Consider the following 24,057-nt stretch of genomic DNA (forward strand, 5'->3'; position numbering starts at 1 on the left):
TTCTAACTGACTTTCTGAAGATTCTAAGATGTTTAACTGACTTTTTGTGACCCTTAGAAATTACAGAAGCAAAAGTTTCTGTTAGTCACCTTGCATTACAGAACAAATGTCATGATTACTTTTCACTGCATTCAAAATAAGACTATTGTTGATTAACACCTGAGAAAAATATGGATTTACAACAATTCTAAGATATTATGAGAAGGTTGAAATTCTCTTTTCTTCATGGGTGACTGAATTTTTTTCTTACTAAACAAAAAATGGACTTGACTTGTTTTTGCTTTGGCTGCCTCAGGCCTCTCAGTGGTAGAAGATATGTTGATTACAACTATTTGGAATGTTTGGGAGGAGATGAGAATTGTGTGGGAAATAGCTTAGGTTTCTGGGTTGAAGAATTCTTTCTTTCTTCTTCCTCCTCCTTCCTTTCCCCTACAGGAGGCAAAAACTGTAACCTTCTTTTGAAATTGTTCCTGGCAATGGCTCAGAGAGAGACAATCTATTGCACTAGCAGAACTTGTAATTCTCTTTTTGACAAACAAGTGAAGTGACTGAAATGTTTGCATGTGACCAAAGAATGAAGTCAATGGAAGAAAACTGGAAACTTGCACTCAACTGTATCTCTATGTGAACATCTCTATGTATTTATAGAAATACTCATGTGCATACATTTATTTTTAATTAAAAATTTTAATTTATATTTAATTTCTTACATTACTATAGTTACTCCAAGTATCACTTCCACTCTTCCAAGGAAGCCCATCTTCATTCATTGTTTAACTGAGTGATCCACCAGTATCAGGTCACATGAGATAGTATAAAAACCTATTTAAAAAAGAAGGCAATATATACATCTGTGGGTTTATTATATATAAATGTTGCATGTATACATACATACAAGCACTCATACACAATTTCTCTGAATTTTGTAAACTTTATCACCTCATCTCCTATTCTAATATATGTTCAATTTTATTTTAGAAAGCAACCAACAGAAATGTTATTTTCCTTCATATATTATTTTCATAAGACAATTCAAAATTCTCCAATTAACATTCTCTAGTTTTCAGATATATTTATAACTTAAGTAAGTAATGGGAAGAAGAAGAGGAGAAAGAGAAAAGAGGAAGGAAGGAAAAGGATAGGAAAGGAAAGGAGCAAGGGAGAGAAAGAGATAGAAAGAAAATAGAAACAAATATATTAAGCATCTGCTCTGTGTCAAGTACTATGGTAAGCACTTTACAAATATCATCTCATTTGATCTTCACCACAACTCCATGAAGTAGGTGCTATATTGATCCACATTTTATACTTGAGCAAATTAAGGCAGAGATGTTAAATGACTTTCCCAGAGTCCCATAATTAGTAAATTTCCAAACCAGATTTGAAATAAGTAAGGTCTTCCTAAATCCAGGCTGAACATTCTTTTCCACTGTGACATCTAGCTATGAAAAGAATTATGATTACACTTATTGTTGTTGTTATTATTATTACCCCCTTTAAAGGGGTGTAGTGGAGTCAATTCAAAATGGTTCACAAGAGAAATTGATTCAATTTCAGGGCAAACATTTATACCTCAGAAATTACCAAACACTACAAATTGGAATTTTGTTGTTTTGTTGATTTCTAGACTTTAGAAAATGATAGATACATTACTAATAATGCAGATTAAATTTGAAAGTATAAAATTGTTCATTTCTTTTTTTACAGAAAGCTTGTTGATAAACACTTACCAGCACACCCCTGCTTAAAGTTAACATATTTTATATATACTGAGGGAATGATAGTTTAGGAGAATACTAAACAAAGTAATGAAAAACAGGTATACTCATATAAACTACCTAGAATAACAGAAGAGGAAGTGGAATATTTAAATAATCTTATCTTAGAAAAGAAATTGAACAAGCCATTGATGAGATACCTATGAAAAAGTCTCTGAGAGTAGTTGAATTCTATGAAATATTTAAAGAACAATTAATTCTGCTACTATATAAATTATTTGGAAAAAATAGGCAAAGAAGGAGTCTTACCAAATTCCTTTCATACACAAATTTTGTGCTAATACATAAATGAGGAATAGTAAAAACTATAGACCAATTTCCCTAATAATTATTGATGGAGAAACTATAAACAAAATATTAGAAACAAGATTATAGGAATATATCACAATGCTCATACACGATGACCAGGAAGGAATTGTACTTAGAATACAGGGCTAAGTCAATATTAGGAAAACTATCAGCATAACTGGACCTGTAATAAACCAAACCAAAAGAAATCATATGTCTATTTCAACTGATGAAGAAAGAGTTTTTGACAAAATACAACACTCATTCCTATTAAAAGCACTGGAAAGTATAGTAATAAATGAAGCTTTCTTTAAAGTGATAAGTAGTATCTTATCTAATCAGCAACAGCATTATCTGTTATGGTGATTAATTAGAAGTCTTCCCAATAAGATCAAGGGTGAAGCAAGGATGCCTGTTTTCACCATTATTATTCAGTATTGTAAATAGAAGTGCTAGCTATAGATATAAAAGAAGAAAAAGGAACTAAACGAATTAGAATAGGCAATGAGGAAACAAAATTATCACTCTTTGCAGATGATATGATGGTAGTTTTAAAGAATACTAGAGAATCAACTAAAAACTATTTGAAACAATGAACAACTTCAGAAATGTTTCAGAATAATAAAATAAACTCACATCATCATTTCTTTATATTACCAACAAAATCCAGCAGCAAGAGATAGAAAAAATATATCTGAAATAATTGTAGGCAATATAAAATATTTGGGAGTCTACCTGCCAAGACAAGCCCAAGAACTATAGGAACACAATTTCAAAATACTTTTCACACAATCAGATCTAAATAATTGGAAAAATATTGAATGCTCATGAGTAGGCAAAACCAATATAATAAAAATGATGATTCTAACTAAATTAATGTTCTTATTCAGCCAAACCACAAAAATTATTTCATAGAGTCAGAAAATATAATTCTAGAATTCATCTGGAAGAACAAAAAGTCAAGAATATCAAGGGAATAAATGGAAAAAAATCTGAAGGAAAGGGGCATAGATAGATCAAATCTCAATAGTGCTACAAAGTGAAAATCATCAAAACAATTTGGTACTGAGTTAAAAATAGAGTGGTGGATCATTGGAATAGATTAGGTACACGGTATACAGTAGTAATGATGATAGTAATCTACCATTTGATAAACTCAGAGACCCAAGCTTTTGGGACAAGAACTTACTATTTGACAAAAACTACTGGGCAAAAGAGAAATCAGTTTGGCAGAAACTAGATATAGACCAACATTTACAGCATTTATCAAGAGAAGCTCAAAATAGGTACATGAATTAGAAATAAAAGGAAAAGAATAGCAAAGGGTTTTAAAAGACTGCCTGCCTTTTGATCCAGCCACACCCCTGCTGGGTTTGTACCCCAAAGAGATAATAAGGAAAAATACTTGTACAAAAATATAAATGCTCTTTTGGTGTCAAAAATCAGAAAAGAAGGGATGTCCCATCAATTGAGGGATGGCTGAACAAATTATGTTATCTGATGGTGATGGAATATTATTGTGCTGAAAGGAATAATGAACTGGAGGAATTCCATGTGAACTGGAAAGACCTTCAGGAATTGAAGCAGAGCAAAAGGAGCAGAACTAGGAGAATATTGAGCAGAGACTGATACATTATGGCACAACTGATATCAGACTTTTCTACTAGCAGCAACGCACCCAGGACAATCCAGAAGGACTTATGAGAAAGAACGCTATCTGTGTCCAGAGAAAGAACTCTGGGAGCAGAAACACAGAAAAAAAACCATATGATTGATCATGTGGTTCAATGAGGATATAATTGGGGTTTTGTTGTTAAAAGATCATTCTATTGCAAATATGAATAACATGGAAATAGGTTTTGAACAATGATACTTGTATAACCCAGTGGAATTGCTTGTCAGCTCTGGGAAGAGGGAGGAAAGAGGGGTGGGAAAAATCATGAATTATGTAAGTATGAAAAAATATTCTAAATAAATATTTTTAAGAAAGGGAAAGCATAAGCAAATTAGGGGAACACAGAAAAATTTACCTGTAAGATATATGGACAAGGGAAGAATTTATGATAAAACAAGTATAAAGACTATTGTATGATATAAAATGGATAATTTTATTATGTTAATTTTAAAAGTTTTTGCACAAATAAAACCAACGTAGCCAAGATTAGGTGGAAAACAGAAAATATGGGGAAAATTTTATAGTGTTCCTCTGATAAAAGCCTCATTTCTCAAATGTATGGAAAACTGAATCAAATTTATAAAAATACAAGTAATTACCCAAATAATAAAATATCAGAGAATATGAACAAGAAATTTTCAGAAGAAATCAAAACCGTCTATAGTCATATAGAAAAATACTCTAAATTACTATTGGTTAAAAAAATGCAAATCAAAGCAACTAAAAGTACCACTATCAAATTGGCTAATATTACAGAAAAGAAAATGAAAAATATTGGAGGGGATGTGGAAAAACTGGGACATTAATGCACTCTTGGTGGAGTTGAAAACTGATCCAACCATTCTGGAAGACAGTTTGAAACTGTGCCCAAAGGGATTTAAAATTGAGCATACTCTTTGACCCAGTAATACCACTACCAGATCTGTATCCCAAAGAGATCCCTCCAAAAAGGAAAAGAACTTATTACATTCAAAAATATTTATATCAGCAGTTTATGTGGAAGCAAAGAATTTGAAGTTGAGGTGATGCTCAACAATCGGGAATAGCTAAACAAGTCGTAATACATGATTATGATTAGATACCATTGTGCTATACGAGTTTGAACAGGATACTTTCAAAAAAACACAGAAAGACTCACATGAACTGATATAAACTGAAATGAGCAGAACAAGGAGAACATTATAAACATATGTGTACATATATATGTAAATACATACATACATATATAAATATATATATATATATATATATATATATATATATATATATATATATATATATATATATAACAGTAACAGCAATGTTATGCAGCGATTACCTGTGAGTCACTTGATTATCAACCTTACCCTAAGCAATTCTTAGCAATAATTCAAGATAATTCAGGAATGATGATGAAAAATACTGTCCACCCCAGAGGAAAAAACGAATGGAGTCTGAATACAAATTGATTCAAATTTATAAAAACTTAATTTATTTATCTTGTGTATGTTTTGGTCTTTTTTATTTGGCATATAGAAATATTGATTTCTATATTGACATATAGAAAGATTGCTGCACATATATAACTAGCCTATATCAAATTGCTTGTCTTCTCAATTAGGAGGCAAAAAAAGAAGCAGGGAAAGAAATTGGAACTCAGCATAGAGCAAAGTAAAATAGATATAAAAAATTTTTACATGTAATTAGAAAAAATAAATGAAAAAATGAAAAAACAAAGATGTCAAAATTTTATACAACAGAAATACTTTATTACAAATGGCACTGCCAGTTAAAATGGGCAAACATGAGTGCATATGAAATTCACTAAAAGCATGAATATTTCAATTATGTAAAAGTACAATGGCATAATAAATGTTGAAACACCACTTATGAGTTATAGGGAAGGACTCCTATGTGGTGACATTACTTTTACAACTGTATTATACAACAGCATATTGCCAATTATTAGAGGCCAGGCATATATAATTTCATCCCTATGCATAGATGAATAAAGAGATAGAATTAAAGAGCTACTAAAATCTAAAGAGGAAATAAGTTGAAGAACCTGAGATTATTGAAAATTTACACTTAACATAAAGGAATTATATCTAATAAAATGGATTTCTTAAAATTTCTATTGTCTGAAGTAATTTTGAAAGTGAGTTGGGAATACTTACAAAAAGGAATTTCAAAAAAGCCCCTTTTGAGTGTGATAGTATGAATCCAAATAGAAGGTATATTTTCCAAATAGAGTGAATTAAAAAGCTTTTATTTGATATAAACATTTTTAATGATCTTCCATAATATTTGAGAGAATGTGTAAAAGTATTTCAGGATCTACACAAAACAATATATGGTATATTAGTCATTATTCTTGCTAGGGTAAAGACCAAGAAAAGAAAAGTAGAGATATTAAGGGTTACACCATAATGTATCAAATACCACGATGGAGTATTTGATCTGAAAGAGATATTGAAGATCTGTGAAAAGGCATTAGAAGGTAAACATCAATATGTAGCTAATATGGACAGCAGAAAATTGCAATGTCATGCCACTTGATTAAAGATAACAAAAATGAAAAACTATAAAAATACATCTAAAAAAAGCATATAAAAATCTAGATTCCCTTAATTAGTAAGTGAAAGTAAAAGTCTAAAGACTACAGAAATACAAGGAGCCAAAGCAGGATAAAGAACAAAATATACAACTAGACATCAATAACAAATATTTACTACAGGGTCATAAGAAAGCAATCAGATGAGAGAACCCCTCTCTCCAATAAATATGGAGGGTGGAAATTTTCTGGTGATTTATATGGTTGCAAAAAATCAATAAAGTGACAATTTTAATTGGAACAAATGCAAAAGAGAAAGTTTGCACAATGTTAGTATAATGAACAAAAGGGTTCTGTTAAGTAAGATGCCTAAAACTAGCTTCTCTTCAAAACTAGAAAACAGAATAGGATGAGAGCCATAATTATTGGCTGATACACAAAACACTTTACAAGATTCCACTCAGAAATAAGATGGAAGACATTTCACATATCCTACCAAGACATAAGAATATCAGTGATTTTTTTTACAAATGTAGTTAAACTATATGATTGTATAGTTTATGCAGTGATTCATAACTTTTATTATTAAAATAGTTTATGAAAATATTAGGCTATCCATAATTTTTTTCTTCATTATCTCAAAACATTTATCCCAATTTCACACTCATGTCTAATCCATTTACTGAAAAAATATACAATGGACCCGAGCACAGTAAAAATTTTAGTTATTGATATGCAAAAAGAAAAATTCTCCATGATATACCACTTAAGGAATGCCACCAAGAAACAAATGAAACAACTTCTACATCATATGGAACCTTTCTCCAAGTGATTTCAGTATTTTGTTTGGGCCAGGTAGGTACTAAAATTCTTAATGTACATGAAGAAAATATAAAGAATAAAAGCTTCATTCTTGAGTCCAAAAGTTATAGTGACCTAAGAAATATAAGTAACACAAATCTCATGGTCTTCTCTTGACAAAGAACAAAGAGTACAAAGAAATTAAGGATTTAGTTCTGTGTTAAGGGACTTATTAGCATCCTTAAATCAAAGCTGAATGAGAACACATTTAAAGCAATTAGTATATTTATAGTTACAGTCTTAAAGTACAGTTTGAAGATTGTAAAATGTACTATAATTGGTTTGGAAAGACTACTAACAAAAAAAGTCTTAAAAATTTTAATGTATTCACAATCTTTAGGCAGCTACAGCAAAATTAACATATCCTCAGCCAAAAAGGAGGATGAGAATTGATAGACATTCTAATGGCATATGGTAAATAGGTCAAAACCCTACAGTAGTACTTTTGGAATAAGAAGCCATCATGCATACCACTGGATTTGTTCACTGTAACTAAATGTGGTTTAATTTCTGAATAGAACCTATGAAACCAGCTAATATAAAAAAGTAGAATATAAAGGCTTTTTATAGTCACTATCCAAATAAACTCAGCCAACAATTGAAGACATAGATATGCCACATAAATATCAAAATCATACAATTTTACTCATTGAATTGGAAAAGTTTATGATGGTAATTTGAGACATTGCTAGTTATTGCTTGAAGAAATTATAGATGTGTTTTTTAAACCCTTACCTTCCATCTTGGAATCAATACTGTGTATTGGTTCCAAGGCAGAAGAATGGTAAGGGCTAGGCAGTGGGGTTTAAGTGACTTGCCCAGGGTCACACAGCTAGGAAGTGTCTGAGATCAGATTTTAACCCAGGACCTCCAAACTTTGGGCCTGACTCTCTCAATCCATTGAGCCACCCAGCTTCCTGCCAGATGTATTTTTCTAAAGAAGTCTAGATTTCAAAAATCATTACAGATTACACCATAAAATAGTAGAAAATGTACTACAGAATACCTAGCCAAAAACATATTGATGCCTGGAATTATGCAACTGAAACTCATACCTTTCATTAACTAATAGTCAATACATCTTCAAATTACAAGTATAGAGATAGGAACTTGGTATGGGTTATCACTGGTACAAGAAACAACATGAAAAGCAAACTCCTTCTAGCAATGCAGGTACCAAAGGTACCTTCCATACACTTTGTAGTCTTATAATGTCTAGAGCATTTAGAGGTTTAGTTACTTGTACATAGACAGTATGTACAAAAGGCAGGATTTGGACTTGTGTTTTTGTCTTCAAAGTCATCTTTCTACTCATATTTTTCTACAAATATGTACTTCAAAATATCCCTGAACTTTGACCAATAAACTGTTCTGGAACCAAAGTATTATCATAGAACAAAAATTATTGTCCATGATTACCCAAATATGACATCAATCCATAAAAATGTAAGAACAAAATGTAAATAGATGTCATCACATCAAATATTCATGATTTACAAGCTAAATTCAATGAAAAAAATTCAAAATATAGAAACCAAGCTAAAGACATCAAAACCATGTGGAAACATGATAATGTGGCATACTCATCATCTACTACTAGAGTTATTCTGAAGGTGCTGCTAGTGATCTTGTGAAAGATAAACATATCTCCATACTTTTATTTAGTTCTATAAAACGGTCATTTTGTCCACCTGTATAAGAGTTTACATAACATTGACTAGAAGATAATAATAGCATGATAGCAACCTGTCCTCAGGCTATTTTTAGCCAAATCACTTAAAAAGATGAGAATATGGAGATGAAAAATAATACATACATTTAGATTATATTTTGAGATTAACAATGTGATTTAATACTATACCTTATGTCTTATACTCCTGTATCTAAAAACCTTTTTGAAAAGGAGAAAATGAGCTAAAATAGATATCAAGGAAGGTATCCTTGAAATGAAGAGATATAAATTAGAAACTTGATAGGGATGGGGATTGTGCTTTGGTTTGATGTTTAGTTGTGGATTGGGGGGGGGGGAAGTTTGTATACTATAGGCAGGAATATCTTTTGGTACTTAACATCAGTTGGTAGAATAATTCTTTCAAATTTGTTGGTCAATTTTTTTAGCAGTTAACTGCCTTTTCCATCCCATCTTCAAAACTGGGATGGAGAATAGTCAGTCATTTTGATTCTTCATACTGCATGTACAACTCTACACATTTCAGCACCCCCATTGGAATAAAATAAAAACTTCTAGAATCTCAGAAATCTGATAATTTTTAATACACATGGAGGAAACTAAGTTTGCATGGCATTTAAAATATATCAAATATTGTGTCTTGGTACTTTCATGGACTAAGGTATTTATTTGTATTTGTCAAAGATTTGACGATACTATACATAGCCTTTCTTAGCATAATAAAAGTTATCATTTTAATTTAATGTAGTATTCATTTCTGAATATGTTCACTTTAGATATGACCCAGAATAACATTAATTACTAGGATTTTTATTTTTAATGGTTACCCCATTTCCTTGCTTATCTGCAAATCCAATTAAATCAAGATTACCTCAAATAATATAGGAATCATTTTTGAAGTAAGTTATAAGCTTTATGAATACCTGATGTCTTTACTGGTGAAAAGTCTTTTAAAAGTTTCATGTACATATCCTTAACAACTCTGTGTTGTACCTGACATTCAGATGCATATCATGTTTCATATATATATAGTAGCATCTAATTTCATATTTCTGGCTTCAGATAATTGGATCTTGATGTCTAAACCCTTTGCTGGGTAGGATATAAAATGGTTTTCATATAAATTGTTAAATGTTCCTTGCTTTACAAGGAGAATGTTATCATATAGACTCTATATGACTTTTCTTCTATGTGAATTATCAAAATATTATTATTGGTCATTTATTCACTGAACATGAGTATTCATCAGAGAAAATTGTCAAAGAAATAAAATCATCTAAATATTGTATTTTGGAATGGTATACAATGCATTGTCTTATGTTCTAGGGGGAGAAACAAGTCTAAATGAGATTTTCTAGTAATCTTCAAGAGCTTATCATCGAGAATTATAGAACCTAACACCTATAAAGGGATTTCAGTTGTTATCTAGTTCAACTATTTCATTTTAAATTTGAAGATACTGTGGTCAAGAGAGGTGAAGGGATTTGTTCAATGTTATTCAGCTAGTAAGTTGCATATTATTAACAAATCTAAATTTCATGTTGTTCCCACTACACTATGATGAAGATGATACAAGTAAACAAGTTAAATTTAATACAAATTAGAATATAGTAAATGCATATGAATAATATAAAGGGGTTTTTTGAGATCAGATGAGAGAAAAATTTCATGAATTTCCATACATGTCCTTTCTTATGGAAAGTTTATATCTCAAAATATCTTTTAAAAATTTATTTATATAGTTTTTTATATCATCATTGTTTCCCCATTTATCCTTTCTTTTTCTCCTCCCAAAGAACTATGTCATGTAACAAATATTTTTAAGACAAGAAAAGAAAAAGAAAGGAAAAAATCAGGAGAGCTGATCAATACAATGAAAAAAATTGGAAAATATATGCAACTTACAACACTTGTGCTCCTCCTATATTTAAAAAGGGGTGAGTGTCTTCTTACATATCTTCTTTTTTAGCAATACTTGTTATTTATAATTTTATAATATATGCTTTCATTTTTATGGGGGTTCTTTTTCTTTACATTATTATAGTTATTCTGTTCATTATTTTCTTAACTATATTTACTGTGTATTATTCATGTAGATATTTCCATGCATCTTTATTTTCATCATATTTACCTTTTCTTATGGCCCTGTAATATTTTATTATATTTATCTGCCATAAGCTGTTTAGACATCTCCCTAGCTGAAGAGTATTTATTTTCTTTTCTATTCTTTTCTATCACAAAAACTGTTGTTTTAAATATTTTGAAATTTCTTGTTATCAGTGGCTTTTTTGGGGTATAGATCTGGTAATGAAATCTCTGGGTCAAAGGTTATAGACACTTTCATTATTTAATTTACAAAATTCTTCATTGCTCTCCAAAATTGTTGTACTGATTCACAGCTCCACCAATGTGAACTAATGTGCCTGTCCTCCCACAACCCCTCCTATATTGACTATTATCTATATTTTGTCAACTTTTCCAGTTTGTAGTGTATGAGGCAAAACCTCAAGGTTTTCAAAAAAATTCCATTTAATTTATTAGTGATTTGCAGTATATTTTGATATAGTTATTAATAACTTATAATTCTACTGAAAAATTTGTTCATATATTTCAAACATTTATTTATACATAAATTTTTGGGGAAATATATAGTATATATGTGTGTGTAGGTGCACATATTCTTATATACACATATGTATGTATATACTAATGTATACATATATACAATCACATTTATGTATACATACATATACAATATATGCAAATATATATTGGATCTCATCCTCTTATTATAGAAATAAATATTTTCTCCCTATTCAACTATTTCCTTTCTAATTCCAAGTGCATTGATTTTATTTGTGCAGGACCTTTTCAATTAATGTAATAAAAATTTCTGCTTTATCTTTGCTAATTCCCTCTATTCCTTCTTTGGTTAAGAATTCATTTCCTGCCTAGAGTTATGAAAAGAATATGAACCTCTTCTTTTCATTATTTTATTGTGACATTTAATATTAAGGCTGTATATCCATTTAGAATGTATTGTGGAATGTGGTGTAAGGCATTTCCTAAGCCTAATTTCTGTTAGAATACTTTCTAATTTTTCCAGAAGATTTTTAAAAAATCAGAGTAGTTCTTTCTTAGGTAACTTGTGTTTTCCAGTTTATGGAATATGAATTTTTAATTACCATTGTTTCTGATTATTAATTGCCTGGTATGTTTTATTCATCTTCCTTTGTATTTTTAAATTAATACCAGATGATATTTATGACTGGTTCTTTTTTATTCCAAAAGTTTGGAAGTATTTTTTCATCATTTTCCTTAATATACTAGATCTTTTATTTTTCCAAATGAATTTTGTTGCTGCTTTATTGATTTCTGTATGATATAGCTTTGATAATTTAATTGCCATAGCATTAAAAATATAAATTGTATTGTCATTGTATTGTCATTTTTATTCTATTGACATGACCCTGACAAGAATATTAAATATTCATCTAGTAATTTAGGTTGTTCTTCATTTCTTTCAAAAGTACTTTGTAATTGAACAAGTATTTTTGTACCTTGGTGGTTGTTTCTTAATTAATTAATGCATTTAAAAATGATTTTGAATATAACTTCCCTTTCTATTACTGCATTTTTGGATTTTGTTACTATTATATAAAGATGTGGTTGGATTTGAAGGTTTATTTTGGAAACTGAAAGTTTCCTTACATCATTGTCTCCATTAGAATGTTTCTCGGTTTCTCATTGAGGGAAGAGAAGAAGAAAAGAAGGTTTATCTTCACTGACTGTAGTAATTTTTAAGTTGGGATAGGGTTTATATCTGCAAGGAATCTTGTAAAGTGTTAAGAATTATTGTACCTGAGTCAATAATTATTGGTCTTTAAAAAAAACAAACTTACCTTCCATCTTAGAATCAATATTGTATATTGGTTCCAAGGCAGAAGAGCAGTAAGGGTTAGGCAGTGGGCATTAAGTGACTTGCCCAGGGTCACACAGCTAGGAAGTATTTGAAGTTAGATTTGAACCTAGGACCTCCCATGTCTAGGCCTAGCTCTTAATCCACTGAGCCACCCTGCTGCCCCTAATAATTATAGATTTTAACTAACCTGTTTAGTTATTCATTTTGCAGAGATACTGGAGTTTTAATCACTTCCATTAATGTAAGTATTTGTTTATTTATCATATTAATAATCTAAAACTTCCTCTGTCTTGTTTAATTTAACTTTTAAAAACAATGGTACTGGACTTGTGATTATATATAGATCTGTTCCATAACAAAAAACAATGGCCACTCTTAAGCAATATGCCCAACAATAATGTTCTAAAAAGAATATATGGGAACCAAAGATGCATTGACCACATTTTTAGTTCCTAAACAAGATTTTTCCATATACCTCTCTTCATGCATAAAAATTGTGATCAATAAACATAGGATCCCTAATGATATGGCCAAACCTGCATTTAATTTTTTACATGATCAACTACATAAAATATTAAGTCAATTAAGTGATGAATTACTTCCATTAGTCATTTTGTAATGGGATTTTAAGTACATTTTCAAAAGGATACTACTTAGAGAAGAGATTGAATTATTTTCATATTAAAAGTTTGTTGAGACAACAGATTGCAAAATCACTATGTAGTTCCTGCTTTCATTCTGTTGATCATTATGCTGAATGTACCATATTTTGATGTGAGCCTTGTCTCTGTACATTTCAGTTTCATTCCAGGTTTACTGCCTCATTGATTAATTTACAGAATTAAAAACCATAACTGAACTCTATTACCTCTCTTGTACAATAGCCAATAATGCACAATTAAACAAGGAGATGGCCACCCAGGCTCAAAAGCTACTGCATCTTTTGCTAGATTGAAAGTCAAAAGGTATGAAAATTACATGGCTTCAATTTCCTAAAGAAAATAAATCAGCAAATCTGTAAAAGTGCTCACTCTGCTATAGAAACAAAACCTTGTATTAGTAATATCACTTTCAGTTAGATGAGAAATTATACCAACATCTAATATTCAGGACCCAAATTTCACTATTCTGGTCAGGAAAATGCTTCTCCAGTGTCTTAGCCAGAATTGTAAGAAGTGGAAGTAATGTCTTACATTAGGTAAGCGATGTCTTAGAATGAAAGTCATAGGTTCAAATCCCTCCTCTTTTGCTTCCAAGCTATATGATTGTGGACAAAAACCTCTCTGGGCTTCCATTCCCTTAATAAAATTAGATGACCGTCCCCTCTCAGCCTGATATTTTATGAATCTATGGTTCACTTTTTAAGAAGGTCTTTTAAGGGGTTAGGATAGCAATTCCATTCCAAGTGGCTTCTTTATGGCAAACCAACAAAACAGGAGCACAGAGAGGATTAGTATTATGCTGAAAATATATCAATTTAATTCCCTTCAACAAAGAATATTAAGCAACTATTTATTTACTAGTCACTGAATAAGGGAATAATGATAGACCCACAAAGACTAAACCAAAAAGAGTTCCTGCCCTCAAGGAATCTACAAAGGAAAATCAACAGATACCTAAATAATTGGATCAAAGTAAATGCAATTTAATTTAGCAGTTGGTTGGGAATTGCTGACAGTTTCGGGTATGGAGGTATAAAGAGGCGAAACTTGAGCTGAGACTTAAACATTGAAATCAATATCAAAACCTATTACTATCATAGTTTGTTAATATACTAAGTATATTGGTATCTTGATTGGGGATGGTTCATTCTCTTAGGCCTTGAAAAATTATGATGAAATCATTTCTGATCTCTACTGGTGTGAGGCTTTTGAGTATTCAGAAATTGGAAAGTGTATATTGGGGAAGGCAGGAAGCACAGTGGCTAGAGTACCAGGCCTGGAGTCAGGAGGACCTGTGTTCAGACCTGGACTCAGACAGTTTCTATCTGTGTAAACCTGGGCAAGTCACTTGCTCCAATTGCCTAGCCCTTGCCACACTTCTTAAAATTGGTTCTAAGACAGAAGGTAAGGATTTTTTAAAAGTGTGTATTAATGGTTGGTTGCTATAGATACTCTTCTTGGATGGAAACACAATAGCATCATCTCAAAGCTCAAAAATATCTATTTTACTAATTAATCTGTAATTTTCTCATTTAGAAAATCTATTAGTGGAAGGGCTAGTGCTGAGAGAACCATAGGCTGATGAATTAAAATGAAATAGTCAGAGGCTCATAGTTGGAAGGTAGCTTAGAAATATTAACCTCCTCATTTTTATGGATAAAGAAACTGCAGCCCAGAGAGAATTGCCTCTGTGGTAAGTTGCAGAAGTAGGATTCAAATCGAGGCTTCTGAAAACAAATCCAACACCCTTTACATTTTGCCACACTCCATGTTCTGGAGACTGATTAACACTGGAAGAATTAATTTAAATGATGCCTTAGCCAGTTACATTCATCCATCTAACATTTTAAAAAAATGCTTTCAATACAACATAAATAAGGAAATAAGGATTCTAATTGTGGATGAGTACAATGGACACTTGAGGATGAATCTAAATACCCAGGGCAAACGTAGTGTTGATGGTAAAATAGTGCTATTGGTCCTTAGTGCAGGGTGATTGCAACAACAGTTTTCTGAAGAATCTAAAAATCTGCACAGAAAGATTTATAATTGATTGGGAAAGTGAGGAGAAGCCAATAGAATGATTTTGGATATATGAAGGGCTTGCAGTGAATTTCTTGAATTACTTTGGTAATGATACTTGAACAATTGGAAAGCTAGAAATAGAGACTACTTCAAATCTAGTTTTTCAACACTGTCATAAGGAGTTGAGATAGGAGAGAAAAATTGACACTAACAGTAGATAAGAAGAGGTTGAATCTGAAAGATCTTGATGGGGAAGTAAAGTGCTGGTCATAGACAAATAGAAGCAAAAATAATATTTCAGCTATAAATCACAGTGAGATTTTTCTAGTTTTCTTGGAGAATTGGGATGCTACTGCATGATATAATTATGAAAGTGGTGATTTTTTGGTATAGAGTGGGGAAATTAAATTGGATTATATTGAGTTTGTAGTTATCAGAGGACTATGCTGGTAAATGTTTTACAACCAGGTCTTCATAAAAAATAATGATAGGCAAGAGACACTTAAATTTATTAATAGTTTATTTCTTTACTTTCTTAATTCTAGACAATCAATAAAATAATAAATCAAGCCCTGATTTGTAAATTTTGCCCATTTCGAAGGTGTGAATACTCACATTGAAAATTTAGCATTTGGCTTTCACTCAGGAATCTATTTCGGTTGGTCGTGCATACCTCAATATTTTGCAGACAGTAGGAGGTTTACACTGGTGTTTTAAGAGAGGTAGTGGTGAATTCGGTTATCCATTCTTTAAGACCACAGCTGAAACTAAGGTGAGGGAAAGAAAGCTGAGGGTTAGGTGAGGGGAAGAAGAAAGCTTCGTTCAAAATTCTCTTCATTCGGAGAAAATGATCCATAAAGCTCTGAGGTTTCAGAGAGGAAAAGCTTTTGTTGTGGACTAAACTGGTAAGTGGGAGGAGGGGTTCTAGATAAAATAATATATCAAACAACCTAGTCTTCTCGTTGTGAATTAGACATCCTCTCCCCCCCCCCAAAAAAAAAGAATCAGTGTATTTGTCCAAACAAGCTTTGCCTTTGTTCTTCCACATTCTGACCTTCTGGAACTTAACGTTTTTTGCTTTAGAAATAATTTCTCTATTGATTTTAGGAAAGAAACTAACTGCTGGGATGTAGGGAGGTGTAGTGCCCTGACCTGAGAATACACCAGTAACAGAGAATATTGTGACAGAAAGCTCCTTTCCTCCCTAAAACACATACCATTCTAAATGTGAGTGAGAATGGCATTCAGGAATGGTTCCTCATTTCGATTCCCGAAAAAAGGACTCAGTGACTATCCAGAGGGCTTCTCGGAGTTGTTCTAGGTGGTGTTCAGGTTCTTTCTCTTTGCTTTGGGGCCCGCAGGGACTGTGGACTGAACTCGAAGTTACTGGATACCTAGTCTAGTCTGCTTTCGGGGACTGGAGGGTGGGGTTGATTGTGGGGGAGATATCCTGGGCGCTGACAACAAACCTAACACCAGAGAGTGAGAGTTTCATTCAATTCCCTGAGAGAATCCCTCTGCCCCTCCTTTGGTCACAGCTCCTTGGAGCGTTTCTTTAGAAAGGTTCTTTCTGCCTGAAATTGTTTTCTATTAAGACCTAAGGCCAAGGAAAGGGAAGAAAAAATGCCTGTGGGGTATGATAAAGGGAATCCAGTGAGAAGCCGCTGGACTTAATAAACTGCAAAACCTGGAGACTTGAGCCCCCTCTGCGTAGCCCAGAGTGAGTCTTGGTCTCTGTAATGTGCTATCTGCTGCACAAGGAAGGCATTCACTATTTATGCCCTCTGTACAACAACACGGTTGTTTACTCAAGTCACAGGAGCTTTTCAGTTTCCTTCCCTACCCCCACCCCGCTCGCCCTTGCAGCCTCCTTCTCCCTCCCTGTTCTTAGATGGCTGAGGATTTCCCTGTCAGTCAATCCTCGGGTAATTTTTTTATAATAAAATTTTGGATTTACCCCAAAAGGGGAATAGATCAGGTTGGGCCCTAGAAGTCTGAAGAGGCTTTCACCAATCCTGGGAGTGGAGCAGAAGGGTCAGGGAGTCCCGCCAGCTGCACCCAGAAGAGGGGGCGGAGCCTGGCACCAGAGCTTTTGCAAAGGGAACTCCTAGGCGTAAGTGGTTGAGGAGATAAGGAAGTGGATTCAAAAAGAGCTGGCTGCCCTTTGGGCAGAGGAAAACCCACTGCTGGGCGAGCACAGAAGAAAGCCCTCCCCTGCCTTTTTAACAAACCCCAGCTCCATCTGGAAGTAGCTAGCAAATCCCAGAGTGGGGCTTGGTGACCGGGTTTCTCAGACTTGTCAATTATTCCCTCCCTTCTTCCCCCCTACCCCCGCCTTTACTTCTTTTAAATATAAAACTCCGGATCCACCAAGCTACATTTTCCCAGGTTCCTTTACCTTCCCCTCTCCCTATGTTCTAACATTCTTCCCCTCTCCCTCTTCTCTTCTCTTCATCTTTTCTTTCCTCTCTCTCCCCTTTCTCCCAGAGACTCTTCCATTCGTCCCATTTCTATCTTTCCCTCTCGCCTTCTTGTCTCTACCTTCACTAAATAAACCTAAAAAACTACTTCTTTGGGGAGGAAAAGGCTGTGTCGACTCTAGTTAATATTGAAGCATCTAGGGTAGAATCGCAACGGGAGTAAAAAGATATTGGCTTTTACCTATTCATAGGATCCGAAACTTGGAATTCTTTTCCTAATTTTATTATTACTATTATTTTAAACCGTAAGGCAAGGTGAAATTCGAGCTTGTATTTTAGAACCCGGAACAATCTTCCTTTCCGGGACAATTTGCTATTATCTTATGATAATACGCAACTGTATATACTCTATACAGCCACAACTAACTTCCTCCCTGGCAAATAGGACTCCCTAAAAGTCCTTTAAAGTTCTGAAGCCCGTGGACATTTTCTTAACTCTTTCTCCCGGACTATTTCCAAAGCCCTTAATAAATACCATTTGGACTGAGGTGGAGTCCCGCGAATCTCACCACTAAGTCTTCAGTTGATGCTTGTTTAGGTTGAGCTGTTTAGAGCACAGAGAGAAGTAACCTTTCCACATGGCCATTGAAAGACTGAAAGATGTAACGACTACACCTAGAAAGATGACATATTTAGCATACAGAAATCCCCGCATAGAGCCCAAGTAGAAAAAGCTCTATGTATTTATGGCATATAGGAGTCCCTACTTAGATCCGTGTATGGAAATTCTCACGTATGCAAAATTCCAAATGGACACTCACTATTGTATGAACATTGTAGTTTTCTTCTCAGAAGGGGGAAAAACACGTTTTTTCCACGCTCCCCAGTTTACTGTAAGAGAGCGGAAATGCAGGGAATAGTGACTCCAAACCCTTTTAGTTCTGTCATTAAGTGCAAAGGTTGGCAAAAAACCAGGATAAGATCAAGTAGAAATGCAAACATCAAGGGCAAATTGCAGTGTATTTGGCTGGAGAGAAGCTGGGGTAGGGATAGAAAGGAGAAGAAAAGGCAACTCAGTCATTGGCCTCAAGAGTAACTTTAGTTGCCATGGTTTTTGTTGGGAATAAAGCCTACAGTCATAGAACCAAATGTACCCAAGGTCTTTATCCATGTTGTAGCTACACAGGTCCGGAAAATTCCCTGGAGGTTTGCTTCAAGATGAATCCACGTTTCTAATCCCCGGTTACCCACACTCCGGCGCCCCCACAACCCCCGAAGCCTTTCGGTAAAGCCCTAGAGCAAGAAACATTTTGGCCTGAATGCCAGGAATTAAAGCTGATCAAATGCATGGAGCAATCTCTTAGGGGACGAGAAAGAGGGACGTACGTGCACTGTGGGGGTAGCGAGATTGCGGAGTGCAAGCGGCCCATAGCCCCTGGAAAGTAGTAGCTCGGCGCCTTTAAAGGGAGCGGCGAAGAGCTCCCTCCAGGAGGCGTGTCCGTCTCAGCTACCGCTGCTGCTGCTGCCGCTGCCACTGCCGCTGCCGCCGCCGCCGCCACCACCATTACCATCACCATCACCACTACTACCACCACCGCTGAAGAAGTGGCTGACAGCTCTGGGGCCGCCTTCACTGGCTCTGAGCTCCCGGGTGCACTTCAGTCGCGGATCCCGGACCTTCGCAGCTCCTCTACTTCCTGGACAACCTCCTTCGGGCTCTTCTGAGCCGCTCCTCCCCTAGCTCCCAGGGCCAACCTCTCCCCACCCCTCTGCCCTCCCGCCCACCTCTTGGGAAGAGAAAGGTAAGAACTCCCCGGGTGTGATGTGGGATTAGTTCTTGGCTCTTGGGTTCTTCTCTAAAACAACTGTGTTTATTTTTTTCCCCAAAAAAATCAGGAGGTAAAGTGGAAGAGGATATAATTTTCTGGCCCATGGAAAAGAGGAAAACATAGAACTCTGGGTACCCCTGCTCACAATGGGTTCATATTGGGGCATTTTGCTGAGTGACTTTATCCCACTCACCTCAGTGAATTACAGTCAAGGATATATCTGGTTCTGCTGGCCAAGAATACTTACTTTCTCTTTGTGGAATAATTGAATAAATGAAGGTATCTGTGATTGGGTTTAGCTTTGAGGAAAAACAGAAACAAACTCTGATTGCAGAGTGTAACCAAACAGCAAGGACCAGGTTACTTATCTCTTCATCCATCAACTCACCTATCTATCATTTATCTTCTTTGGTAATGCAGTGATAAAGAGATTTTGTAATTTGCTTTTGGCTTTATCTAGAGTGCAAAAGAAGACACCTTAGGAAAAAGGTCAGGACTACAGAGTTAGAGAAAAAAAGGACATAAAGGGTTGACTCATATATGCCTGGAGTACAAGAGTAATGACCCTTACACCATGCCCGATTCATCTGCAGTGCAATAGTGTTTAGGGTCAAGGCGATCTTTTCTAGGAGCCTTCGAAAATTTTTACGTGTAGGAAGTAATAGACAACTTACTACTTCTATTGTTTTAATGACACTAAGAAGTTCTTCCCCTCTCTGACTCTAGGCTTTAAGCATTCTATTCATCAGAAATTATCTGATCTCTTAATTTTATAGCTTCCACTTGGAAGCATCTATACACTTAGAAAACAAACAAACAAACAACTTAAACTGTCTTTAGTTCCATTTCTGGAAGGCACAAAATTGTGGTTTTATCTCTATAGATCAAACTTCATTACTTTATGAATTCAGGTTTCCCCACTCTTATTACCTACAACACATAAATCAATTTCCTTCTAGAAGCTTAAGAAATTTGTGGGGGAATTAACTGTAAAAAAGACAACTTTCAGTGGAGATGTAACAGAGATATATGCTGCCTAGAGAAAGTCTTTTTTTCCTGTTTAAAGCCTGTTGAAAAATGCACTGTTGAAGTTTTTAAAAAGTTTTTAGACAGGTAAGTTTATTACAATTTGGTCTCTTTTGACACTTCTCTTCAGCATCTAAAAATTAATCATTACCTTAAATGTCATTAACCATCAATGTCATAATGCAACTAAAGTTACTCTTGAATAGAATTGTGGTAGAAAATAGTGATATGAATTAACAAGAATTGAAAGGCATTATAGCTTTATGGCTTATGGGAGTGGAATGCATGGAGGCAGCAATATTTATTCTCTTAACTTATAAACATTAATTTTATTATCTGACTCACGGCAGTGGAACAAGTTGCTTATTATTCCCAAGATGAGATACAAACTCATAGGAGTGGGTCAGGCATTACTGTAAGATGGTGTTACCTTGTTGCTACTCTACAAGAGCAAGGTTCTGATGGCAAAACAAAGTGGAGGTATGAAGAGGAATTCACAGGAAAATTGTTAAAGATAAATATGTATACATTTATCTTAAAATCTTAAGGCATTAAGGGATCTTAAGGCAATGAAGGTCCTGTGTAAGAACTTGGAAATTAGTTTAGATTGTTTTGAGATGTGACACTGGTTGTCAGTTACATGACTATATGCTGAAAATGTAAATGCATAGCCTAAGGAATGTTGTGATATGAGGATTAATATGCACATGGACATGTCCCAGCAGGTGGCAGCTGACTAGAATCAGATTCATCCTTACTGTGAGAATAGAAAATGAAAATGAGCTCATAAGTACTAATGCTTAATGCTGAAAGGTCATTTGTGTAAGAAAAAAAATGTAAAAATGTGAAAAATAAAACAAGGATTTTTTTTGTTGTTGAAATAAATCGTTGTACATACCTGATGTGTGTTTTTCCTTCCCGTTACTCACAAAAGCTCAAAATTTATTATTCTAGTCTATTGTGATTCCCCCTAACCAGTGGTCTGCATTAACACTCAACCACTCCATTCACTCTGTGTTTGTATATAAAAATAAATGTATATATACTATGCAATTTCTGCTTTGACCTTGGAGTCCATAGAGATTTAACTACTAAAGATAAAAGATGCCATATGGTAGAAATCCAGAAATAGACAAATGATACCCTAGAATAAAATATATAAATTGTATTATTTTCAATTATAAATGGCCTTAAACACCATTGCCATTTTTCTTTCAACTTTGGGCTGAATCAAAAGACTGACATGATTTAAGGAAGGGTTAATTTTTTTCAGTCAGATGATGAATTATTGCTTTACCATACAGTACTAATAAAACATTAGAAATATTCCATTTAAAAGTTACTTTTAAAACCTCTAAATTTGTTTACTGAATATGATTCTAAACCCCTTATTTGGCAGAGGATAGGGAGTGGTTGCAGTTGAGAGGAAACTTATTATTTTTTTGTAAATTTTTTTCTGAGGTTTGATTAGCAAGAACTAGGATAGAGCTTATTATCCTTATACCAGATGGAATTCTGGAGGTGGTGATTTTAAGGCTAATAACTAATTGTACACTTTATAAATGTCTTTATCCACTGAATACTGACAGTCTCTTATTCAGTCTTCTGAACTGTTGGTGGTCTTTCAAGTATTTCTTTACTGAGAAATAGATATTCTTAGTGCTAATGAATGAATTCACAGTCAATATGGGTGTTTTTCACACTACACTGGAAATATGGATATAGACCCATGATTTTTAGATTCCAGATCCTGAAAGCAATCCTGCTAAATCATAAAGCACAAACTAGTAAAAAAAATATTGAATACATTAGAACTCTTAAAATGTGAGGACAAATATTTATTTTCATCATAGAAAATCTTTGATCCTCTTCCTGTGAAAATTGCACTTTGAAGTTTCAAATAACACACTATAATGCTTTATTGTGGATTACAATAGAAAGACATAGAACTTGAAGTTTGCAGTACTGTCCATGGTTCTGAAAAAGGTCGTACATGTTTCATCACAGACCTTCAACCAGACAGGTGCAGTCGCTGTCCGTGGTTTTGAACTATTTTGGCTTAATGCCTTAGAAAAGTAAAATAGCAAACTTTAAATAATTTCTTTGAAGGAATTATTAACAATAAAAGAAATTTAATTTATTTTGTAGAGGTTAATTTAATGCATGAGAACTTTATGAACCTGGAAACTTTATCTACCCCTCCCCCTTTAAGACTAATAGCCGTGTTCAAAGAAACCAAAGCAGTTTAAGTGATATGGACTAAATAGGAAAAGCGACAAACTTAATTCTAAATTTGCAATATTTTAACTGGAAATAAGAAAAAATCAAGTGAGAAAACCTTTTATTTTCTCAGGATATATAAATACCAAGTAGTGTAAAAACTCTTAATTTTTCAAAGGAAAAAATCATTATCAGACAATTATTCTACACTATTTGAGAACTAAAGGAAATTAAGAATATTCAAAATTGCTTCAGATGTAAGTCCTCTTAAAACCAAAACTAAAATTATCAAATAGAGTGGAATAAATGAAGAAGTAAATACAAGGAAGAGCATATTGGATTATATTCATGCTTTTCAAGGGCTATTCTAAATATGGGCTGAAGGAGTCGCTAGATACCCTTAGTTTTAGCACTAGGTGTTCTTTTTTAAAGTGCTCAAATAGTCAAATTATTTGATTGAATTGCCTGCTCCACTGCAGAACTAGCCATTCATGATACTTATTTTTGACACTGCAGTTATGCCTCCATCTTTAAAAAAATCATTGGCATTTAATACAATTGCAGAATGTAGGTTTCTTTTTAAAATTCAGCATTTTACAATAACTTTAAATGTGTAGAGAAAATCACTATGACAATGATCAGAACTTGCTGGGAGTGTTGTTCATTATTATTATTTACAATTTAAGAATTCATAACAAGAAAATATAGATAATAATTGTTATACTCTGTCCAAAACATGAACTTACTGAAGAATCGAATGAAAGTTATTTCAGTCTTTAAAATGAACTGACAGTTAATATTCTAGTAGATGTTACCATTAAGTACATTCTCTTAATTCATTTCTACCTTGAACTTTCACCTTTGAAAGGAATCCCTGTCTTAGAAGCAAAGGGGTGTATTAGGAATGTAGTGGTTCCCTAGGAAGTGTTTTTTTATAGTTTTGAAGATTTTCCTTTTGGGGTGCTCAGTTTTTAAAAAATATGAACAGTAAAATCTTTATTAATTTTAAAGACAGCTTCTTTTATGATCTGAAACAACAGCATTTAAACATATACTTTTAAGAAAGCATAGAGATTATTTTCAGCTAATAAATGCATTCTTGTATTTTAAGAGTATTTAAAGCAAATA

The 24,057-nt window shown here is 33.6% G+C and overlaps 1 pseudogene; it reads right to left on the reverse strand.

Annotated features, from left to right (window-relative positions):
- The window catches only part of LOC123246545, a 75,805-nt pseudogene extending 56,521 nt beyond the window's left edge, over window positions 1-19,284 (reverse strand).
- Window positions 19,285-24,057: the final 4,773 nt, after the last annotated feature.

This window comes from Gracilinanus agilis, chromosome 4 (assembly GCF_016433145.1).
Source record: "Gracilinanus agilis isolate LMUSP501 chromosome 4, AgileGrace, whole genome shotgun sequence".
In the NCBI taxonomy this organism is placed as follows: domain Eukaryota; kingdom Metazoa; phylum Chordata; class Mammalia; order Didelphimorphia; family Didelphidae; genus Gracilinanus; species Gracilinanus agilis.